A 24,302-nucleotide genomic window follows, 5' to 3' on the forward strand; every position below is an offset into this window, starting at 1 on the left:
AGCAATCCTTCTGCTTTAACACTAGATTCCCTCTTGTGGCACAGAGGTCTAACAGATCACCACAGGTACATGCTTTTCTTTCCCCTACTAAAGAATTTTGATAATATGAACCTACTTATCCTGAGATTGCATTTCCTAGCTCCTTTGCACCGATGCTAAGCCATATTATTAGTTACCACTAATCGAATGTGATTGAATGGGCAGTTTTATGTGTCACTCTGGGCAAGTAACTTCGAAGCAAGAATGGCTTCTCCATGCTGTCTTTTTCTAATCACTGGATAGCGGGAAAACGAAAAAGAAATCTCAGGCTGTTAGGGACTGAGGGACAGTATCAAAGGAGCCTCCATCCCTTGAAAATTTTGCATAGAAAACAACCTACTGAACACCCTCATAAGACTACTGAATGAACAATAAATGAAATACTATTGTGTTAAGCCATGGGGGTTTCTGCATGTGGATATTAGAGCAACCAGTGTTAATTAATTTATGCATATATCACCTCTGACCATCACTCCAGCAATTCTCTTCCCTCGATCCCTTACAATCAACGTTTCACTCTTCTCTGGAATGCTAATAATTATCCTACATTAAAAAAAATTCTTCAGGCACAGATTCTGAAAATAAATAAATGTTTGTTGGTGTAGATTTTGTTATGTTTTGTTTTGCCTTTTAGTATGCCTTGTAATATTTTGTTAACAGCCATACATGATGGCACAATACATGCATAGTGCCTAACACATGCCCAGTTCAGCAACAAGTATAATAATTGCAGATAATTCTGATGCTCAAATATATTCCAAATGGATGGTTGCCAGAAGGGATGGGGTGGAGGGTGGGTGAAACAGGTGAAAAGGATTAAGAGGAACAAATCTCCAGTTATATAATAAGTAAGTCACAAGGATGTAATATACAGCATAAGGAATGTGGTCAATAATATTGTAATAACTTTGTACAAGGACAGATGGTTATTAGACTTATTGTGGAGATCATTTGATAATGTAAGCAAATGACCGATCATTACGTAGTACGTCTGAAACTAACTACATTTCAATAAAAATATATGTAGCATAAATTTTATTAAAATATTTACAATTATTATTTTAAAAAAAAAATAACTGGTGTATCTTAGCATAATAGCATCCGGGTATCCTTTAGAGAATCCCCATGGATAAGTATTCATCTTCAAACATTTTCTGCATTTTAATCGTACTTAAAAAAAATCTTTCTTTCTATGACTATTGAAAGAAATGTGATATTCAAGCTGTTTTTCACATACCTAGTATCTACTTAAAGTATCAGGACACATCAGTCTTGAGTGTCATTGTTCTATTCTTCATTAATAGTTATACTTTATCAAGTTAATCAAGGGCTTTTAGAAAAATCAATCTCAGGTAATTAATCAGGATATTTGCTTATACTAAAATTTGGTTTTTTATTTTACTAATATGGGTAGAGTTTGGTTGATACTGAAATTCGAAAAACAATTGTGCATTAAAGTAATCTCTTTGTAATATTAAATGCAAAATACATTTAAAAATTCATACTGTTCTCAAATGACTTTAGATGTGGATACCCTGAAAACAAAATTAAGAACAGTGACAATAATATTCAGGATATCATTCCAGGCACTCTGAACACCCATCTACTTACAGATCATCATATTATGAGAAATACTGGGTTTGATAGCATCACTCACTGGTTCTCTACCACTGCATTTATAAGATTTATATGTGACTTCCAAATTGGCTTCCTTCTCCAGATTTCTTAGAAAAAATACATATCTGATGGTTAATAAAATTCATTCTACTTTCCATTTATTAGAAGCTATACTCAAAAAAATTTATTGAGCACAAAACTACATACTTGATATACCATGGTAGCAAGGGCTGCTCAGATGTGCCTAAAAAAGAGAATATAACACTAATTGCACCGTGAATTAATCCTTGGGAAAAGAGAAAAGAAAAAAATGGGAGACTATTGTCAGTTTAGAGTGGTAATGATATTTCTATTCTGTAGAGAGAAAAGTCCCAGAAACTCTCAGTATTTATTATTGAATAAAGGAGTGTTTATTTGTTCCCCAGAGTTTATTCCAGTAAAGATCTCAATAGAGAAATCATGAAATGACGTCTTTATAATTCTGATGACTAATTATAAGTTAATTTTAGAAAGAGAATTTGGGATCAAAGGCTGTGCATTATTTGTGTCCCTGTACTTCTGGGACAAACGTAAACCAGATAGCTTTTTTTCTCCCCAGGTGTGGTATCATTTCTTTGTCGGTTTGTATTAAAATATGACCCTTTATTTTAGAATATATTTAGATTCAGTAAAAGTTCTTAGATTCTGAAATAGTTCTTAGAGTTCACGTACACCTTGCACACGGTTTGCTTGAGATTAAGCCCTTACACTGGCATGATGCATATCACACAGCTAACAAATTGATACTGATACATTACTAACTAAAGTTCATGTTTTGTTCAGATTTCTAGTGTTTACCTAGTACTCTTTTTTCTGCTTCAGAATCTCATCCAGGGTACCATATTACATTTCGTCAGCATGTCTTCTTAGGCTCCTCTCAGTTATCCCCTCACTTTTCCTGACTTTTCTTGTTTCTGATGACCTTGAGAGTTTTAAGGAGTACTGGTCGGATATTTGTAGAATGTCCTTTAACTGGTATTGTCTAATATTTTCTCATAATTAGACATGAATTGTGGGTTTTGGGGGGGATGCCAGAGAGGTAAATTGCCATCATGTTCGCATTATATGAAGAATACAACATCAGTTATTACAACTGAGGCTAGCCATTGTCAGCGGGCTGACATAGCGTTTCCACTGCGAAATTCTTCTCCCCAACTTTCCACACTGCATTCTTAGGAAGTATGAGCTCTGCATAGGGGTAAAGAGTTTTGTTCCACCTCCTTGAGGGACAATACCAACATAAATTGTTTGAAATTATTTTAAATGAGAAATCTACTTACCCCCCCATTTATTAATTTAAAAAAATCATTTCTTTTCATCAGCATGGAATTCAGGATATCTATTTTATATTTGGAGTTATAATCCAATACTATATTACTTATTTTGCTGCTTAAATTATCTGTGTTGGCCACTGGAGCCCTATCAAACAGCTCCTGTGTCCCTTTGACATAATTTACTAGTTTGTTTCTCTTTTTGAACACTTTAATTTTTGACAGTCTATCCAGGATCATCTTGTGTTTTTCTTTTTCCAGTCTTAGACATTTCTCCAAGAAGCCCTGAGTTCTTTTATTGGAAAAATGTATTAGAAACCAAGATCTGGACACTGTATATGCTGATTGCTATTTGTTGCTTCTAAGGTCCCTTAGCAAGAAATCCCAGGGTTTAATCACTCGGTCTGTTCAGATTTGGGGTTATCACTTTGTTTTTCAACCTCAATTCTCTGACGGATTCAAGAAAGTCATTGATTTTTCAATTCATCCAGTTTTTACTTAGGACAGAGTGACAGTTTCTAAGATCTCTACATATCAGAGCTGAAAATGCACTATCTATTTTCTGTTTCAAACCTTGCACCTTTTTTGGCAATACAGTTTTTCTCTTTGGTCTTTCTAAGCCCCTCTTTTTGGGTATAGAAACGTTTATGATATCTGTTTGGTTGGATAATGAGAGAGAAAGAGAAAGGAGTGTGTATGCATGTGAATCTTTGTAATAATATTTTTTTTGACACCTCAGGATAGGAAACCATAAAAATGATGGTTAAATATCTTTGAGTACTTATTGTAATATGTTTGTCATTCTGCTCAGTGTTTTCATATGCTATCTCATTTAATTTTTGCATTAATGCAGGGAGTTAGCACTATTATAGTCCTGCATTACATATTAGGAAGTGAAGCTTAGAAAAATTCAATGTGTTTTCCAACGAAGTATAACTAGTAAGGGGCACTATGAGTTCAAACCCAGAATTATGTAATGCCATAGCTGTACTCTTAAATTTCTTTGCTCAGCCAACTACTGGCACTCTCACAAATCTCTGAGAATTCCTCTTCTTAGAGGAGGAACATAAGGAAGTATCCTTTATTTGCACTTTTAAGTTATTTTGTATATAACAGTGATCCCCTGCCTGACCAAGGGTAGACAATTGGCAACAATTCATGGAAATGGGTTTCAGAGGAGCTTATCTAGTGGTGCATAAAATGAAAGGGAAAAAAATTAATTATCTTGTCCTGAAAATGTGCCAAAAAATAAGGATAAGAAAGTAGTAGAATCCAAGTGGATTATTTTGGGACTAAATGCAAATATATCAAGTAACATCTGAGTGTTGATAAGGAAGACAAGAAATCTTTAAAAATCAAGATACCTGAAACAAAGAAGTGTGACAAAAAATGATAATGTGAAAGAAATAGAGTGAATATTCAAATTAAAAAAAAAAGACATACCTATATGATATTGCATAGACTACTGCATTCTTAGATAGACAGACACACTATCTGGGCAGTAGCCATTGTCGAACAATGCTGGAAACCCACCCATGCCTAGGATAAAGCAGTTACAAGGTTTTTTTCAGGTTTTAAACATTTTATGTTTTTTAAATTGTGTTTAGAATGAATATTTAACTTTGGATGCATAAGCTATTTTTGATTAAAATAGGTGAATGGTCTTCCTGCTAAGTGATGAGATCTGTAACATGTGTATAAAGTAAAACTAGGGTAGAAATAAGTTACTAACATAACCACCCCTTATAGTTAGAGATTTTAACAGTAAATTGTCAGACAAATGAAAAATAAAACAATTAATAACGGTCTTTTATTAAATTCATTTTTGGCTACTGCATTGAATGTTTCATTTAGCTACTGTGTAATTATCTTTTCATTGTGGGATGCTGCTCTACACTTTTTTTTGTCTAAAAATTGTGTGAATTTCTGACACCTATTACATTTAGAAATATATTTTTCAACTTTTCTAAAGTTAACAATGGGGAAGATCTTCATGAGATCAAAACTCAAATCTATTCTTATAATAAAAAAGTATGCTAGGATAAAATGCTGTGTTTATGACACAGCTGTTGACCCTTCACAGCAGGAAGCCAGGATTGATAATAATATCTTCACTTTGTATTAAAAGAAACTGATATAGAAATAGCCAACTGTTTAAAGTTTACATAGGTAACCTGTGCACATAAAATACTGTATATTTGAACTTCATGATTTGTAGAGCAGTAACTTAATTTAGTACTCCTTTGTGGCTAATTATACCATTATTTCTAAAACAGGATCAAGGAAGGTATCTCAAAATTCTATGAGTTCTACGTGAAAATTTTTTTTTCAATTAAACCTAACAGAAATTCATATTATTATATCTTTTAATATCTGAATAGCTCCTTTACAACTGAAAACTATAATATGCTTTCAAGACACATCTAATCTGTTTACTATTGTATTGGTTCCAAGCTCTATTGTTGCTTGGTTTATTTTAGGCTAATGAGAAAAGAACACAGCTGATTTTATGTGTAAATGATGCAATATACAAAGGATTTTGTGGTGGTTCCAGACATTAGATTTGGTGGAAGAAATGAAGCTTAAAAAGTTAATAAGTGCCAAGGCGAGAGGTTCTCTTGAAAGCATTAATATTTCCGTTGAAAATGGCATTTGTAATCAGTAAAGTATCACCCATGATGTTATTTTTTATTCAATGTTATTAATTTGAGATTTCATTTGGCTTGATTGTATTTAATTTGTCAAAATATTTTGGTTTTAAAATTACAAAAGTGATTATTATAAGGTAATTATACCCATTATTATGTTCATATTTTTAATTTTATAATAAAATAATTTAAGTCACTGAAGAATTTATGATATTTTCCCCTTGACAAAGATTTAAATTTGAAGAATGCTGCTACTGAGGAAACAAGCAGGATTCAGTTATGTGATGCAGCTCATACCCATAAATCAACTCTTCTACACGAGCAATGATTAAAGATACAGCAGCTTCTAGCACAGGTATTTTATAGCACATCAAAGAGTTTGCTTTTGTTTTTGATGGAAAAAGAAAACACAAAAATGCTATCAGGTCAATAGCTGAGTAAGTAAAATCTTATTCTTATTTTTGCCTTCAAACTAGAAGGAAAAATAGTTCTTCATTAGGAAATCAAAGCTGGCAAATGTGAGTTAAACTGTTCCTCAGATCAAGAGTGTTAGCATTAAGTTCAATTTGGTCTCATACATTAACTTTATTTTGAAGTGTCTAGTGCATGGCTCGAGATTCTGGTTCACATGAAGACTTTGTTGTGGAACAGACATGAGCTAAGTAAAACAGCCAGATCTGTTAACCAGTTAGATAGCTAGGGATAGCGGGCCAGGGAGTGGAAAGGGGAGGGAACAATCCGGGAGGTAACAGTTTTACAGTTCACCCGCGTTCAGAATAAGGGGCTTCAGATTTGTAAATCTGAGGAGGGGAGGCAGGCAGGCATCAGTGGTTTTTAAAACTCTCCAGGTGATTCCAATGCACAGTCAAGATGGGTATCTACTGCCCAAAGCCATAATATTTCCCTCTGGTGGAAGATTGTTTTCCTTCTTTAAAGGGTGAGAAGCAGCCAGACTCCAAGAGCTTTGACAATGTGTTCTCAGTCCAGAACACTGGTTCTGTCTTCATTATTCCCTTTTCTGAGCTTCATTCAGAGTGAGGCATGTGCACCTTCAGATCAGCAACACTTGCTTCTGCATCCTGGCTCTCGATCCCAGTTCTTTATGGCTCCGTTGGGTCTTTAGTACAACAATTAGCTCCTCTCTCATTTGCTATTTTCATTTGTTACTTTCTGATTATCTTTTCCTGCCAAATTCCTTCCTATCTAAAATGTAAATAATAGGTTTTTAAAAGTCAGTGAAAAAATGGGTTGGAAAGGTGGGTTTGCCCAACAGCAATGTTGACAAGAACCTTTGTATGTCTTTTGGTCATGGCATAGGATTGCAGATACATTGTTTCCCTTGAACATCTTTACCCCATTCGGCAGTTTGGGGGTTTAAATTTACACTACGTACTTAACACAGAAAATTACAAGGCAAATAAATGAACAAACAAGCAAATTTTATATATATATATATAGGGTCCTACCTTGGAAATTACTGAAGCACCTACCATATATATATATATACACACACACATACACACACACACATATATATATATGTATAATTCTGTAGGAGGACACAATCAACTTACACACTGCAGGATACTCAGAGAAGTTTAAAGAAGAGTCAGTTCAGAATCAAAACACTTGCAACGAAAGAGACAAGACTCCATGAGAGTCAGTAGCACTCCTAGACTGCTTTCAAGATGTGCTACATTGTATTTTCAGCAGTAGAATCTATCCGCCTACATCATTACCAACATATGGCTGTATCAACTAAATTATGTCAACTGGAGAGGTATAAAGTGGCTTTTCCCTACTGTTTAATTTGCATTCCTGTCTACTGTTGAATAGTGAATGTGAGCACCCCTTCTAAGGTCTTAGCCTCTTGGTTTTCCTCCTCTATATTCTGTTTATATAAATTCTTCCACTGGATTCCTGACTCTTCCTTGTTGATTTACAGGAGTACCTTATCTGTCATTGTCATCTCGATTAGTCATTTTCAAAATTTTTACTTAATTCCCAAAACATTGTTGGATCTAAATGTACGCTATTGCAAAATAGTAAGTTAACTTCTATGTTTTATCATGTATGCAAGATGTAATTTCTATCATATTGTAAATATTGACTTATTAAAGTTAAATAAACTTTATTATGCAAAACAAGTACATATGCAGCATAAAATGATAAAAATAATGCAATCAAAACTAAGAATGGTGAATTTTTTTTTTTTACATTTCTCTTCTTTGAGTGTCATCTGTACTCGTGGATTTTACTGACTTACTGTATTTGAAATGACTAACGACTGACACCATGGTTATTTTAGATGTGCATACTGCCATAGTTTTCACCAGTGCAGGCCCATGAAGGTTGGTGCCTGATCTTTTTGATGTGATCTTAACATTTTTTTGAAACTTCTTTGCTTTCTGGTACAAAAAGATATCCCAGATTTACTTTGTACCTTTCCTGATTTAGGTCTGCAATCAGTCATTTCTCTGAAAAACTCGTTCCTTTTATAAAGAAATGATATTTAAGACCAAAATCTAGATTCTAGTGGTACTCACTGCTCCTGGATTGGTATGAATTTTAGGTCAAGTTAGTGGACAGAATTACATGGTATGTATTTAAAATTTTTTAAAAATTCATTTTATTTCTATTAACATTGCTATGTATTTATGTATTTTGAAGATTTACATTATTGTATTTTACCTTTTATACTGAAAATCTTAATCTGTAAAAGGTGTAATTACTGATTTGCCATGAATTATAATATAAAAAAAATTCCAAAATGACACTATTGATATTATTATAAAAATACAGAAAGATTGCAATTTTTGTTATTTCTTTTTGCCCCTAAGATATATTCCACTAAATCTGTACAGCCAAAACCCTGTGTTTTAAAGTCACTTACAATAAATTCTTTCTCTGAATTTTTTTTACCAGTTATATGTAGTTAGGTTCATTTATTGTTTATTTTTAATTTAAAAAATTATAAATTATTTCATCTTTTGGAAAGATAATGAATTTTTATGAATCAAAAAGAAAGTATTTTGATGGTTTTATTATACAAGGGTCTCTGTTTCCATAGGTAAAAATTCTGTTTTATATTTCTCCTTTTATTTTTTTCAAATGCAAAACCATTTGAAAACCATGTGTTTGTGTGAATAAATAAATATATTTTTAATTTGCTTCATTTCTTACACAAAGTAATAATGCTATTTATACTACTTGCACCTTGCTTTTAAAAATCAACTCTGTACCTCAAAGATATTTCGTAGGGATGATTCTTATTCCTTTTTAGGTCTGCATAGGACATGATTATATGATTATGCCATTGAACCAATCCCTTGTTTTTGGACACTTGATTTTATAATACGTTATTATTAGAAATAACATTATGACTAATAACCCTACACATATATCCATGGCTTGTTACTGAAAGGAAAACTTTAACATTATACATATTCACTTTCTTGGGCTACCTTTATTTTTTATATTAACCAATTATTTCACTTTTTCTCCTTTCTAACCTATTTTTATAAGGTATTGTGTTGTTGGATTAATATTACAATTTAGTTGCTAGATTACATCCTGTTGAATATCATTGAACTGGATGAGATATGAAAATTATCTAGTGATGGATATAGTGAATAATGGCATATTGGGGGAGGGAGGGAGGGTAAAAGCTCGTTAGTTTTTATAACGTAGAGCTGCATCATATTGTGCAAAACGTTATTGTTGTTTTGTATTATATATTGCATTGTTGATGAGAATGGGTGCTTATTACCCAAAGAGATGGGCTATGGTGGTCACTTATCTGCTCTAACCAACCATGATATCTCTATGGCAGGGTCTAGAAACATGCAAACTATATTTATCAAACTCTTACTAAGAAGATTCCCATTATGTTCTGCCAGTGGAAGGCGCAGGAAAGATGGTTGAAAGCAAAGGTAGAAAATGTATTTTCCCCTCTTCTTTCTTCTTCTGACAGTGCTTTTGTCACTATGAAGTGTGGCAGGAGAATGCAGACTTCTGGGTTTCCCCGCAAGGATCAGCTAGCGGTGCTGACAGCCAGGAGACGGTCAGTGGTCTCAGAGGAGGACATTTGTGGGCTTTCCTCCAGGAGCAGCAGCAGCAGGTACTGACGCACCCTCAGGAGCTGGGGGTGTCGACAAACACAAGCTCGTAGGTTCCTGCCTCAAAAGCGGAGGTGGAGGCTCTCGGTCTGGGGGATGGTTGTTTCCAACATCAACAGCGGAGGTGCACTCTAGGCAACACCATGCTCATTCTGTGTCCCTCTGGTCTAAGGATTGTTACAACTTCCATGATGTGACTTATTTTGGAGTAATCTTACTTCTTCACTTTTCCTCTTCTAACCCTTTCAGTATTTTCTAAAGAAAATTTCCCATAATTAATTTTCCTCCTTTGAAAAACCTAGAGAGACTTCTCCTTTCTTGTTCAGACACAAAATGAATTTTACTTAAAAATTAAAAAAAAATTGCCTCCTCTTCTAAATCATTTTAAAATAAAATTGATACCTTAGCTTTTTCTTTTTATTCATATTTGCCTGGTGTGTATTCTCCCATATTTTAATTTTCAGTCTCTCTGTCTCCACTGTTGGATCACATATGCCTAGATTTTTATTTTTTTGATTCCCATCTGAGAGTCTCTTTAATTTTTAAATTTATGCTACTTAAATACATTTTAAATCTCTGGTTGTATTAGGAATAATTTCTTCCGTCTTATTTATGTCTTACATTTAAGGCATTTTATTTTTTCCACCTTTATTTCTTCTTTCCTGCTTCTTGCTGGCTTGGATTACTTCTGCTGGTTTAAAAGTTGTACCTTCTTTTTAAAATTTTCTCTGGAGCCTTGTCCTAGTCACTAACATTTCTAATGTTGCCTCCTCCTCCTCTACATCATTATTAATTTCTGTTCCTTTTAGCAAATGGCAGATGAAGTATAAGGCAAACTAAATTTCCAAATACTTAGGTTTGGATACAGGAGATTTGTTGCAGGGCTTTTGGTGTGGCTGAATTTCAGCCATGTTTGCTCAAAGCCTGGTGTAGTGGTTGGGGAGCCTTGCATTGTAGTATATAATAAATTATATATATATATATATATTAAATTTAATGGAGTTTTATTAAGCACGTCACTCAGTCACCCAGATCCTGTTTACTAAAATGTCAATGTACAATAAAACCAGCTACCTAGTAGAGATGTCTGAGAATGAATGCTATTGTGCCCAACACGTGGCAGGCATTAAATAAATGACAGCAACAATAATTTGTACTCCTCATATGTCATGGGCTACACTATTCGTTTGGTTTGGTTTTGGTTTTGGTAGCTACTGACTTTTTTCCACACACAATTGAATGTGTTCTCAGCATCACAGAATAAATCCTCACTGAAGGAGAGCTAGTGGACAGCGCTCTTCCTCGCTCTTGATTCACTTAGAATTCACTGGAAGATTAAACATGCAATTTGCAAATTACATGCTCCAATGTGAAACCTAGAAGATAAAGTTAGTGGGCACGCACACTACTGTAGATCTTCCTTTTTTTTTTCTGCCAATGATAGGTGGTTGTGAGTAGATATTCTGCTTTCATAAATTTTTAAAGAGATCAGTTTATCTGATAGTAGTTTGTTCTTGAAGCAGGCTGGCATTTATCACGTTCTGGGCCTCTTTCTTTTAGGATGCCTTTTCCCAGCAGGTATATTTTTGGAATCCCTGCTCTGAATTACAAGATAAACAAACTATCATCCAGGACATACAGTGCTTTACATAAACAGCATAAATCTCTTGTGTTCTCCCATAAATATCCCTTTGTGACTGGGTCTTGGGATTTCCTGCAGCAAAATGTGCTTTTGGTAATTGATGCTCCTCGGCTAACATCATTAATCAAATGAGTTTATGAGCAAAAAATCTAAAGTGCCCACTGATGCTCTTTTCTGACTTGGGCGGTGGAAAGCAGACTTGAACGAGAACGGCTGGATTGTTTCAAGATTTCCAAGGGAATTCCACTCCCTTCCCTTCCTGTCCAGCTCACCCACTCGCCCCGAAACTTAATCCCCCTCTGCAAATAGTTCTTCCAAGGATGGAAAAAAATGTCTGTTTCAAAAATAGATTCCTTAGATTTATAGGGTGTTTCCAACTATGACAGTGAAGCAGAGAACAGAAAGTCTCATTGGAGGCAGTCCAGTAGCGTAGTGGTCTGTGCATTGGCTGTGAAGTTAGACTCCCTGACTACGAATCTTACTTCTACCCGTCACTAGCTGTGTAGTCTTGGACAAATTAAGTAAACCATATTTCAGCATGTTGCATCTATAAAAAATGAGAATAATATTTACCCATTTCACAGGATTATTTAAAAGCTCAAATAGGATCATTTGCATAATGTTCTTGGTTTTGTAGTTGATCTATAATAAAAGCCTTCAGATTTTAGTTTTTAATCAAAAACCGTACAAACTCCAGTGTGAATTCTGTTCAGCTCCTTAATATTTTTGACTGACAGCAATTCAAATTGATTAGGACTAGGAATGAGCACCAAAAGTGACAAGAGAATAAACCAAAATTGGTAACAAGAAGAAAGCAAATACTGGTGGATATGGACCGTGCTGAGTAATGGCTGATAATTCACTGAAGTAATCTTAGTCCCTTAGAATTTTTCTGATTTATATGTATTTTTAAAGGCATAAATAAAATGTAGTCATTGTATAAGAACAGAAAATCAAGACAACCAAATCAAAATTAAAAGCAAAATGCCTCAAAATTTACCACTTAGAAATGACAATAACAGAAATGTTAGTGAAAATCTTCTAGTCCTATTAATAGAAAAATATATTTCATGAAAATTATGATTTATTAAGCTATTAAAATGGATCACTATTTTTATGCTGGATTGGATTATCATTTGAAATACATAAAAGTATTTCCACATCAATAAGACTTAACAAATGCCTGTATAATATTCAATGATATCAATATTAAGAATATTATATAAATTATTGCCCCAAGCCCCTCTTTTTGGACACTTGGGTTATTTCCACTTTTTTGTTATATATATAATGTTGAGCTCCCTGCCAGGCTACATCAAGGGCTTCTTTCAGACCTGGTGTTAACAAGGAGGAAAGGTAGAACAACAGGGATTATGGGAACTGTGGGAACCAGGCTCAGCTACACAGTAGAGACAACGCCAGTGGGAGAAATGCCAGGCACGTGGGCTCAATATGTTCCATCCATAGGTTGCATATTAGCAAATTTGATTACTCCCCAAATTTATTTTTAACCCCAAAGTCAATGCTTATGATGCTTTCACAGTCATTTCTAGACAAGCAGAATGGCAAATATTTGAGCTACCTGACTTTCTACATGCCTAGCAAAGGTCAAGTGAGGCAACACTGCCTTCTGCTCTGGGTCTCACGCTATACACAAGTGGCCTTCTCAGTCATTTCAGTGCCGCGCCTTTTGCATTCTTGTGCTTCTTGTTGGTGCTTTTGCTGTTTAAAATGATCCCGAAGCACAGTGCTGAAGTGCTGCCTAGAGTTCCTAAGTACAAGAAGGCTGTAAAGTGCCTTGTGAAGAAAACGTGTTAGGGAAGCATCTTTCAGATACAAGTGATAGTTCTGGTGTCCATGAGTCAGTGTTAACGAATCAACACTACATGTTAAATAAGGCATCTTCAAAAAAACCCACATACATAAAACAAGTATGTTTTAATCCGTTGATGAAAATGTTGTGATCAGAGGCTTGCAGGAATCTAACCCTGGATTTCCCCTTGAAGCTGCGGTTCAGTATATGTGACAACTTAACAGCACTAACTGTAGCAAATAATTGGAATTGGCTGTACTCCATCCATGTTATCTTCTGCATGATTTCTCTCTTTATCCTCTATTTGAAATGCCTCTGACATGCTCCTTAATGTCTGCCTCAAAATAAAATTTATGAGATTTTACCTTGAATGGCCCATGATCACTAACTAATTTGTTTTTATTATAACATCATTAGGAGATAGAATTCTACAACCAAAGCAACAGAGATCATTGTCTACCCGACTAAACTGGGCTCTCATCCTATTGTACACTTTTATACAAACTCGCCTGTTTTTTAATCTGCACATTCACATAACTCATTCATATTTTCACATATCTTTCTGAGACATAGTATCCTAAATCCACTAGTTTAGTACATTCTACTTCTAACAATGTTATATAAGGTATATTTGAAATCATACATAGATTTGGTGGTTTGCTATACCTTACTTTCCCAGGATAAGAGTAGAAACCCAAATTCTAGGCAGATCGAGCAACCAGAATACAAGTATATGACGTAAGGTTTGCCAAGAGATGTAAGAAGTAAGCGGGTTCTACCACCGTCCTGCATGGAGCCTCCCTTTTTGCCGCTATGTGTGATGACAGAAGTTTCAGATATTTGGCGGTTGCAATGACAGTCACCAGTGGCTGTAAAACAAAGTTCCTGGTGCAAAGGTCGTGTCAGCAGGCAGAGACAATACCGATTTATTTGTGATTCACACCAGCAGCAGATTTATTACTGAGCTAGAGCTTTGGTCTGATTCTGGGCTTTGATCTTGGATGTCTGCCTTAAAATTGGCTTGAAAGCCTCCCTATCAAATCTATGATTTGGCGTACATCCTTCTATGAAGCTAGATTTACATAGTTGAGAGTATCTTCCCTTGTTTGTAACTATGAAAGCACTGCCTCACGGATGACATTAATTTTCTAATGTTGCCATAACATGTCATCACAAACTCAGTGACCTAAACGACACAATTTTATCTCACATTTCTGCAGGTGAGTCTGTCATAAGGCCTCATCAAGCGAAAATCAAGGTATTGGCAGGACTGCATTCCTTTGCGAAGGCTTTAGGGGAAAAAATCACTTCCTTGCTCACTTACATTGTTGGCAGAACTCATTTCCTTGTGATGGTAAGACTGAAGTCCTATATCCTTGCTGGCTGTCAGCTAAGGGCCATTCCCAGTTCCTAGAGGCTGCCCACATTCCTTGGTTCTTGCTTCCCTTCCATCATCTCCAAAGCCAGCAGTGAAGTGTTGAGTCCCTCCTACCCTTTCTTCTGTTATCACAAGGTTGCAGTTTTCAAGGTTAATATACAAATGTCAATTGCTTTCTTATATTCCAGCAGTAAATAATTGGAATTCAAAATTAAAATACTGTTTATATTAACATCAAAACAAAGCACATAGGCTTGTCGAACAGAATATATACAAGATCTATATGAGGAAAATTATAAAACTCTAATAAAAGGAACCAAAGAAGATCTAAATAACTGGAGAGTTATTCCATGTCCATAGATAAGAAGACTCAATATTGTCCAGATCTTCCCAACTTGATCTACAAACTCAGCAATCTTAATCCAAATGCCAGCAAGTTATTCCAAGGATATTGACAGACGTGTTCTGAAGTGTATATGTGAAGGCAAAAGACCCAACCCAGAAAAACCAACATGATACTGATGTCAGAAGACTGACACTACCCAACTTATAGACACACCATTAAGCTACACTAGTCCAAACAGTGTGCTGTTGGCAAAAGAATAGACAAGTAGATCGATGGAAAAGAATACAGAGCACAGAAACAGACATATAAATACAGTCAGCTCATCTTTGACAATAGAGCAAAGGCTATTCAATGGAGAATGGATCGTCTTTTCAACAAATGGTGCTGGAACAACTGGACATCTACCTGCAAAAAAGGGAATCTAGACACAGAATTTACACCTTTCAAAAAGAAACTCAAAATGGATCATAGATCTAACCGTAAAATGCAAAGCTATGAAACTCCAAGAAAATAACTAGGTTTGATGATGACTTTTTTGACCCAGCAAAAAGAGTATCATTAAGTTGAACTTCATTAAAATTAAAAATTCTGCTCTGCAAAAGACACTATAAAGAAGATAAAAGATAAGCCACAGACTGGGAGAAAATCTTCACAAAACACATATCTGACAAAGGCTTATTATCCAAAATATAATAAGAACACTTAAAACTCTACAGTAAGAAAATAAACAATCTAACTGAAGCATGGGCCACAGCCACTTCATCAAAAATCAACAGACACCTCACTGAAGAAGATATACATATGGCAAATAAGCATATGAAAAGACGCTCATCATCATGTGTCATCAGGCAAATGCAAATTAAAACAACAAGGGAAGCATCAATACATATCTATTTAAATGATTAAAATGCAAAACACTGACAGCACCAAATGCTGGCAAGTATGTGGAGCAACAGGAACTCTCATTCATTGCTAGTGAGAATGTAATATAGTACAGCCACTTTTGGAAAACAGTTAGCTGTTTCTTATATAATTGAACATATTCTTCCATAAAATCTAGCAGTTAAGTTCCTTGGTATTTATGTAAATGAGTAGAAAACACAAAATCCTGCACGGAGGTATTTATAGTTTTATTCATGATTTCTAAAACTTGAAAGCAGCCAACAAGTCCTTTAAAAGATGAATAAATGAACAATTCAACAGTGGGGCATCCACACAATGGAATATCATTCACTGATACAAAGAACTGAGCTGTTGGGCCATGAAAAGTCATGGAGGAAACTTTAAAATGCATGATACTAAGTGAAAGAAACCAATCTGAAAAGGCCGCATCCTGTATGATTCCAACTACATGACATTCTGGAAAAGACAAGACTATGGAGAGTATAAAAAGATCAGGGGTTGACAGAGTTTAAGGAGGAAGGAGGGATAAATAGGTGGGGCATAGAGGAGTGTTAGAGCAATGAAAATACTCTGCACGATCCTATAATGAAGGATTCATGCCATTCTGCATTTGTTCATACCTATAGAACATATACCGCTAAGACTGAATTAAGCCTAATGAAAACTTAGACCTTTGTTAATTAAAAAAAAATACATGTTATGTAAAAATCAAAAGTTAGATTTCAACAAAAACAAAGCTCTATAAACTCTAAGACAGAATTCATTTGAGGAAAGACACTGTGAATTTGAAAATACTACAAATTTAAGCAGTCTAAAAGAACCAAAAGCAAACTGTGATGGGACCTGGAGGTTCGATGTGAGCCTGGATCACGTATCTTATGTGAAGTTCCAACAGAAGACGGTCAAAGAGAGAGAAATATTACTGAAGATAGAGCTGCTGAGATTCGTAACCATTAGATCAAAATTGCACTCACATAGAAAGAGGCTGGAGATACACTGAGACTGTAAAACAGCAAGAATAAAGGAAAAATATTAAAAGCTGTCAGAGAGAAAGCAGATTATCTACAAAGAAATCAGTCTTAGGCAAAAAAAATTAGAATTCTCTTTAGTAACAATACATCATAAAGGACAATAAATTAAAATCTTGATTGCTCGATAAATCTCAATTTTGATTTTTATAGTAAATAAAATGTATGGGCAAAATAAAAATAGATCATTCATAGAAAGATTAAAGAAACTTACCATCATTTTGCTCAGCAAAGCAAATACTAAAGACTGGATTTTAGCAAAAGGAAAATAACAGAAAAACAGTAATTGTGAGAAACTTCAGGTAATTTTTATGCGAGAGATTCAGATCTTAAAAGCCTAAGGAAAAACTGGTATTGGTGGGAACTAAGGGTCATGAAAAACGACTGTTAAGAGATGTGGAAATGGAGCGGGGTAGCTCAGGCAGTAAACATTATACACCAGTGCACAGGGACCAGTTATTTTATATTAATGACATTGTGCTATAGGTTTTTCACCTCCAGCATTTTTCAAAAACTCTGATTTTGGTTCCTAATTTTGCCAATTGTGAATGACTGCCTCTACCTACAGGTAAGATAACAAGCCTCCCGTATTTTCCAAACTAAATACATTAAAATTCTATTTATGTTAAAGTTTAATAAGCCCAAAGCCACTGATACCCAGCAGTCCCGGAAGCACCTTGTCATCCCAGAAGTCACTTAAATACTGGGCCACACCATTCTCCATTAGCATCTTTCTAGGTACTATTATTTGACATTGAAGTTCCGTTGCAAAGTGTGAGAGTATCTTCCTTAAACGGTTATCTTTTTAAAAATATGTGTAAATAAAGCAGTCCCTTTTTCTTCCTTGCGAACTAATTCATGGTGACATTTCCTCCTAGTTAGATTATGCTGATTTTTTTCCAATCCTTTTTTTCCCCTCATCTCTATTTCAACCTGACTAAAATTATACTCTGCCCTGGGCTGTTCAGCTGTTAAATATTAGTGGAGAGCTATCATTCAGAGTTCTTGTTTAGCTAAGCCACACCCATTGTGCTTTGTTTCAGTCTTTGCCTATAAATCAATCTCTCTGCCTTTAGTCAGAAAACTGAATAAAATAGTGTGTCACTTGCTTTCTAGTCTGATGGTTTTTCTCACAGAGTTCACAATAGCAGCTCTCAGTACAAAATTGCAGACCTCACTTCAAAAACTTACCCCTGGCTGCAAAGGACAGGACAGTGTAACAGCATCGCACAAAGACCCTTAGTCTAGTAAGTGACATTTCCGCAAATTGTTGCCTAACCTCATAAGCAAATTAGTTCTCGGGTGAAGGGGAGTCAGAGGGAAGGACTGTAGTGAACAACTGGTATATAGTTTTATACTAGCTGGTAAAGATCCTTGGGGCTAATAAAAGAAAGGTTTATATATTCTTTCTTTTCCTTCTTTGTCTTCTTATTTTCTGTTGCATTTTAGTGCTGTAAATCCAGTACTAATGAATAGCTTACCTTTCTGCCAAAGTGTACTTAACTTTAAATGAAATTCTCTGTTTTATTACAATGAAATCAAAGGCTTTAGAGAATCAGTATATTCAAAACTCTATTAATAGTCATATTATGTAGAATTTCTTCTTTCACAGTCAGAGGGTTTCCATACTTTCATGGCACATACCCCACAAAAAATACTCACAAAAAGGTTTGGAAATTAAATAACTTTGTTGTTGGATTTAGAATAAAATATTCCTCCATGAGGCAGAGGAGAGCCTGGGATGTCTCCAAGAATGAAGGAGGAAGGTTAGCTACATGCTCTCCATCAGTTAACCTTTCTGAGCTGTAATTGACCCAATGAATCTCTTATGTTGCCTACTCTACTCTCCCCAAAAATCCCTTCCCACAAACAACAGCCCTCCCACAAAAGAAATATTTCTCCATTTCACTTTCTCCCTTCTCACCGTATTATTTGCTTATTACTCTACTATTTATAGGAAGAGTACATTTTTTTCTCTCTAGTTGGATTATGATGTTCTGTTTTCATAAAATTTGCCCCTAATACTTATTTCAACTTGACTAAAATTACACTCTGCTGTTAGGCTGCTCAGCCGTTAAATAGTAGTGGAGCCGCTATGGTTTATAGCTCTCATTAAGCTGAGCCACACCAATTGTTAGTTACAATCTTTGTCCATAAATCAGTCTTTCTCTCTCTCCCTCTGCCCTTAGTCAGACACCTGAATAGAATAGTGTATCTAGTGTATCACCTGCTTTTTTGCTGAGATCAGAAATAACAACTCTCGGTACAAAATTGCAGACCGCACTTCAAAAACTTACTGCTGGCTGCGAAGACACAATAGTTTAACAGCATTGCAGAAAGACCTTTAGAAAGAAGATCCTTCCTTCGGGGCTGCTGTTCTCAGGAGCAATACTGAGTGGAAGCAAATGAGTCCGAGCAGATAGGCTGAACAAAGGGTAACTGACAGGAGAGAAGCAGAGGTGTTTTCCTCGGCTCTACCCCTCCTCTTTGTGTGCCCATTTCTAGGTTCCTAGGTTCTAGGAAGAACCTCATTACCCAGATCTGCAAGTGAAACGTGAAGCTGACCCTGATTTTAGTAATAGCATTCTCTCTGTTTTGAAATACTGATGCCTTTCTGTCCATACAACAGCACGATCCGTAGCAGGACGCCTGGCACCAATCTTCAGGGAGCAAAGTCTTGAAAATCAGAACTGATGTTGAGTCCTGGCTTTGCCAATAAGAACCTCTCTCTTTGTGAAACACTTATTTCCTAGACTTTAGATGTTTCTTGGTCTACGTCGCAAGCCCCAATTTATTGATTAAGAAACTTGCAGGCATGAGAAAGAGGGGGGTAAGTGTGTGATTGAAAGTGGCTGGAGAATCCATATGTGTCCCAAGTGTTGAGTGCACAGTGAATAGAGAAAATATCTTGGAAATGTGTATATACATTTAATGTCATTACAGACATAGCTTTTCAAATCTTTGTTTTCTAAATCAATGGAAACTAAAAATACAATTTTGGATTTTTTTTTTTTTTAGAGATTTTCATGTTCAAAAAATTTTGAAATCACAAACTAGGTGTTCTTTCCTGTGTGATATTATAGGATTCATTGACACTTGGTAAATTGATTGTTGTAGCCAAATTTACAAGAGCTGAATTTGCCCTTGACATCACTAACACAAATACAAATCTATTTTTATTCTAGATCTCATCATATTTTCAGAAATACACATCATTTTCATTCCCTTTTCTCCTTTATCCAATAGAGTACAGAATAAAAAGTCCTACCTATTTAATTAAGCTTTTCTATGTACTTTTGTGTGTGTTGGGGGGACTGTCCAGTATTCCCTGTGACTCTGCTTGAAGCTTTTTTTGTTTTCCATAATGGCAATGAATTGATATCTAAGTGTCAGGTCCCAAAGGTTTGTACTGGTTTTGACATCCAAACACTTGACTTTTAAGTGATTTCTAATGCAGACAACATGCGCTCTATCCTGGGGCAACACCATTCTTTCAATAGCAGTTGTATTAACAATTACTGCAGGGCATCTAAGTGGATGCCGGCAATAAACAGAAGAGGGATGGACCACAGCCAGCAAGGCCTGAAAGTGAAATTGGATCAGAACACTTGGAAAAATCACTTCTAAGAGTGAGGCATCATTGTTTTTACACATCTGGAAGCCATAGCAGGGTGCTCACGATCCTGGGCTCTAGTGATCCAAGATGGGGTATTTGAGAGGAATTTTATCCAAAAATTTAGAATTAAGAGAGTCATTGTAAGGTATCTTCCCTTTGGTAACTCACCTGTATACTTTCACAAGCAAACAAACATATATTTCCTACTCTTTAACAGTAATTCTCTTATTTGTGTATTTAGCAATGGTGTGTGTGTGTGTGGCGTGTGTGTGTGTGTAGCTACTGTGCACCTATCACTATGCCAGGCATCATTATGACACTTCAATCCTAGTTCCTTATATGGTGTCTTCTTACCTTCCAGGAATTTACAACCTACTTGGGGAAATAAGACTTATCACGGAATGCCACTTGCTAAATGCATGCATATACTGTGAAACAACTAAAGAAACTACCAAAAGTGCCAAATTTGCCCTCAGAAATGCCAGTGCTTTACCTTGAATACAGTAGTTCAGGGTGTTCTGTAGAGAGCAAACTTTGAAGGCTGACTAAATTTTTTTTACCCAGAAAACTAATGAATAACTTGAAAAAATATTCTCCTATTTACTGATTTATTCCTGAAAAGTTATTTTTTTAAATTAAGAGAAACTGCTTTGATTAGAGATTTTTTTTATATATCAAGGTATTATTGGGAAACATGTACTGGGAAAACGTTTTCCTGGAGAGAAAAAACCACTGTGAAAATCCTACCAGATGGGTTTATTAATATCCTTATTCATAGTAAAAACCTCTTAATTACATAATCAGTAATTAATTTTTTTAACAGATGAGGATATATGACTCTAGTCAATGATCTATTTATGTGCTCTTCCTAGACATGAACATTGGCTTGAGATATTCTATAGCAAATGCCCAGTATCTATCTATCTATCTATCTATCTATCTATCTATCTATCTATCTATCTATCCATCCATCCATCCATCCATCTATCTATCCATCTATATCTTCAGTAGTTGCTATGAACAATGTGAAGAAAAAAATAACTGGTTCAAGTTGTTGACATTCTTAAACTAATAGGACAAAATATTAATTTTATGTACCTATTTAAAGACAATTATTTTGAGGTGCCTGCTGAGAATAGAAGAATTGTAAGCAAATGACTACATAGTAACCAACAGTAGTGGCGAGGAGGGGTGTTATAGAAGTCGATCATAGCTTGAAGTCCAACTACAAGGAAATTTCTGAAGTGGAAAAATATTATGATCTGAGATGAAACAAGTGAACAGACAAGTGAATCACTGGGGATGCTCAGAAAAACAATGCAAGTCAGAGTGATGGCCTCTGAATTCAGAGTTTCCCACTCAGGCCAGGCTGCTTCCTCACTCACACTGTCACCCACCAGGAGGAAGCGCCCTCATTTCAGAGGATCTGAATGAAAGGCTCTGGGATCGAGGTAAAGAATCAGAGCCTGGTGGGTTGTAAGAACAGCCCGGTGGGTTGTAATGGACCTGGTTTACAAGTCAAAAACCAGAACTGCTCCTAATAATGCTTGCACAGTAAGAAAAATGTGCCAGTACTGCCCAAGATGACATCCCCAATTTGATGGTTCCCTAGGACTCATGAGGCACGGCACAGAATCATAGTCAAGGCTATGGCTTCAGAGTCCTGTCCCAGTGGCATTCCTGGGGTTACACAGGATGCGCTGAGTTTCCCGAGCTACATGTTATGATAAAACACGGGAAATGTTGTTTCTCAGGAAAGCTTGCTAGTGACCCAGTGCTCAGGGTTTTCACGGGGTGGGTGGGGCCTAGTCACACAGCTACCCTTTGCGAGGCATGCACCCAGATTTTAGAGTCCCAGAAGGAAAGCAGGTATATGACGTGAATCACATTGTTCGTACAAACATTTGAGGCACAGAGAGCCACTTATAGCAGTTCTGGGAATGGTGGAAACGTCCTGACATCCATGTTCCCAGATGCCACGTAAGGGCTAACCTTGTAAACAGGCCTTTCAGAGGATAACAGTCATGGTTGCTGTGTGGATGCGTCTCTGCACAGCCCGCTACCAGAAAGTCTGCTTTGAGCTACAAAAACTAACTGGGGTTTCTCAAATATTTCCTTGTCAAGAAAGTAATAATATTTGCAAACCCATTACAGTAAATAAATTGGGCTGTTCTAGGCAGGCAACAGGTCCAAGCTCCTTCCCCTTTGCTGCTGGCTGCTCAGAGGCCCCAGGGTACAACCATATTGGTGTACCTGGAAATCCATTTGCGTCACATGGGGAATATTCTCTGCCTGAGAGGAAATATTGAATTTGTGCACAAAAGGACCATGCAGGAAAAAGTTCTTTGTAACCTCATTTTTAATGTTGAAAAATTGGAAGGACTTAAAAGTCTATAAAACTGGAAAATGAATTACTGTACTACATGAATACATTATAGCATATTTCCAAAAATGAAAAGAAATGGCCCAAAAGGGCATGTATCAACATGGATAACTTCCACAAATACAAAGTTAAGTGAAAATGATTAAACTGTGGACTGTTACTCTTTAGACAAAGCTGTACACTTGCAAAAATATACTAGAGATTGTGTTTGAGTACATGGCTACGTGATACAAGTTAAAAAGCTGCATGGGAAAAATAAACACCAAATCATGGCAGTTCTTCTCTCTGCAATAGGCCAGAAGAATGAGATCTGGGAGGGGACCAGAAGAGGCTTCAACTGCATCTATGATGCTTTATTCCTGAAACAATTCTGAAGCAATTATGAAAAATGCTAGTATTTGAAAAAGCTGGGTGGTTAGGGACATAAGTATCTACGATTTTGTTTTCCAGGTCTTTCTCTGTGTTGGAAGTGCCTCCTAATAAAAATTCAAAATAGATTTCAGTACCTATGTCTCCACTTACGTTGAAAGCACTTTAGCCTCTCTCACTAAAGATAATTTAAAAGGCTAATTGAAACTCTCTGCAGTAGTCTTTGACACAAAGTTATTCACATCTGTAAGCACCACAGACAATATTAGAAGGATTCTAGCTGAGTTAGAAAATATATTCTACTAGGTCTAAAGATAGAAATAGTTTTGATTATACAGGGAGAAAAAACAGTTGATGGTCTATAAAGTAGAAAATCTTAGCAAGGTGCATTATTTTGGCCTTGAGTGGTTACTTAAAAATAAAGATACTTTTTATTTAACCTAATTTTATCGCCAATGAAACCTATAAAGAATTGACAGGGGAACTTCTGAATCCTCAGTTTCCATAGATCCAGCACTTTTCATAAATGCTAATCTTACAAATGTCAGACGCTGCTACTTCGAAGGGAATTTTGTCCAGAATAATTTCAGCTCCCACTGCTGGAGCCCCGTTGTCCCCCTTTCCTCCTTGCTCTTCTGTGCACATATTCACCTTCTCTGTCACTATTATGTCAGATGATAAGGCAGAAATTGCAGTAGAAATAATAGAAGTGATAATTTGAGTTCTTACAACATGCAAAATGTAGTTTCAAGACTAATAATTATTAGAATATTCTTAAAGTCTGCACCGTGAGGTTAAGCAAGCATCTCAAAACAGAACTGTGTGTATGACTTTTACCTCTCTCCCAGCATTGCCGTTGGTTCCAAGGCAAAAACTTCACTTTCACATGAACTTCCTTCATACCCTACCTGTAATCCACCCATGAGACAATTCTGTAAACTCTACCACCCAGGTGTCTTTCTGATCTTTTTGTTCCCCATTACATTGACATTTCTGCCCCAGTCTAAGCCATAATCATTGGATGGACCACTCTTCTATCTTCCACTCAGTATCTGCATTTGCTCTTGACTTTCTGATGCTCCACTGTCCACG

At 35.9% G+C, this 24,302-nt stretch overlaps 1 long non-coding RNA gene across 1 annotated transcript in view; it reads right to left on the reverse strand.

The window, feature by feature from the left end:
- Window positions 1–24,302, reverse strand: part of LOC140698276 (uncharacterized) — a 334,247-nt gene that overhangs the window by 36,565 nt on the left and 273,380 nt on the right. The window lies entirely within an intron of this gene.

Source organism: Vicugna pacos, chromosome 9 (genome assembly GCF_048564905.1).
Source record: "Vicugna pacos chromosome 9, VicPac4, whole genome shotgun sequence".
Classification (NCBI taxonomy): domain Eukaryota; kingdom Metazoa; phylum Chordata; class Mammalia; order Artiodactyla; family Camelidae; genus Vicugna; species Vicugna pacos.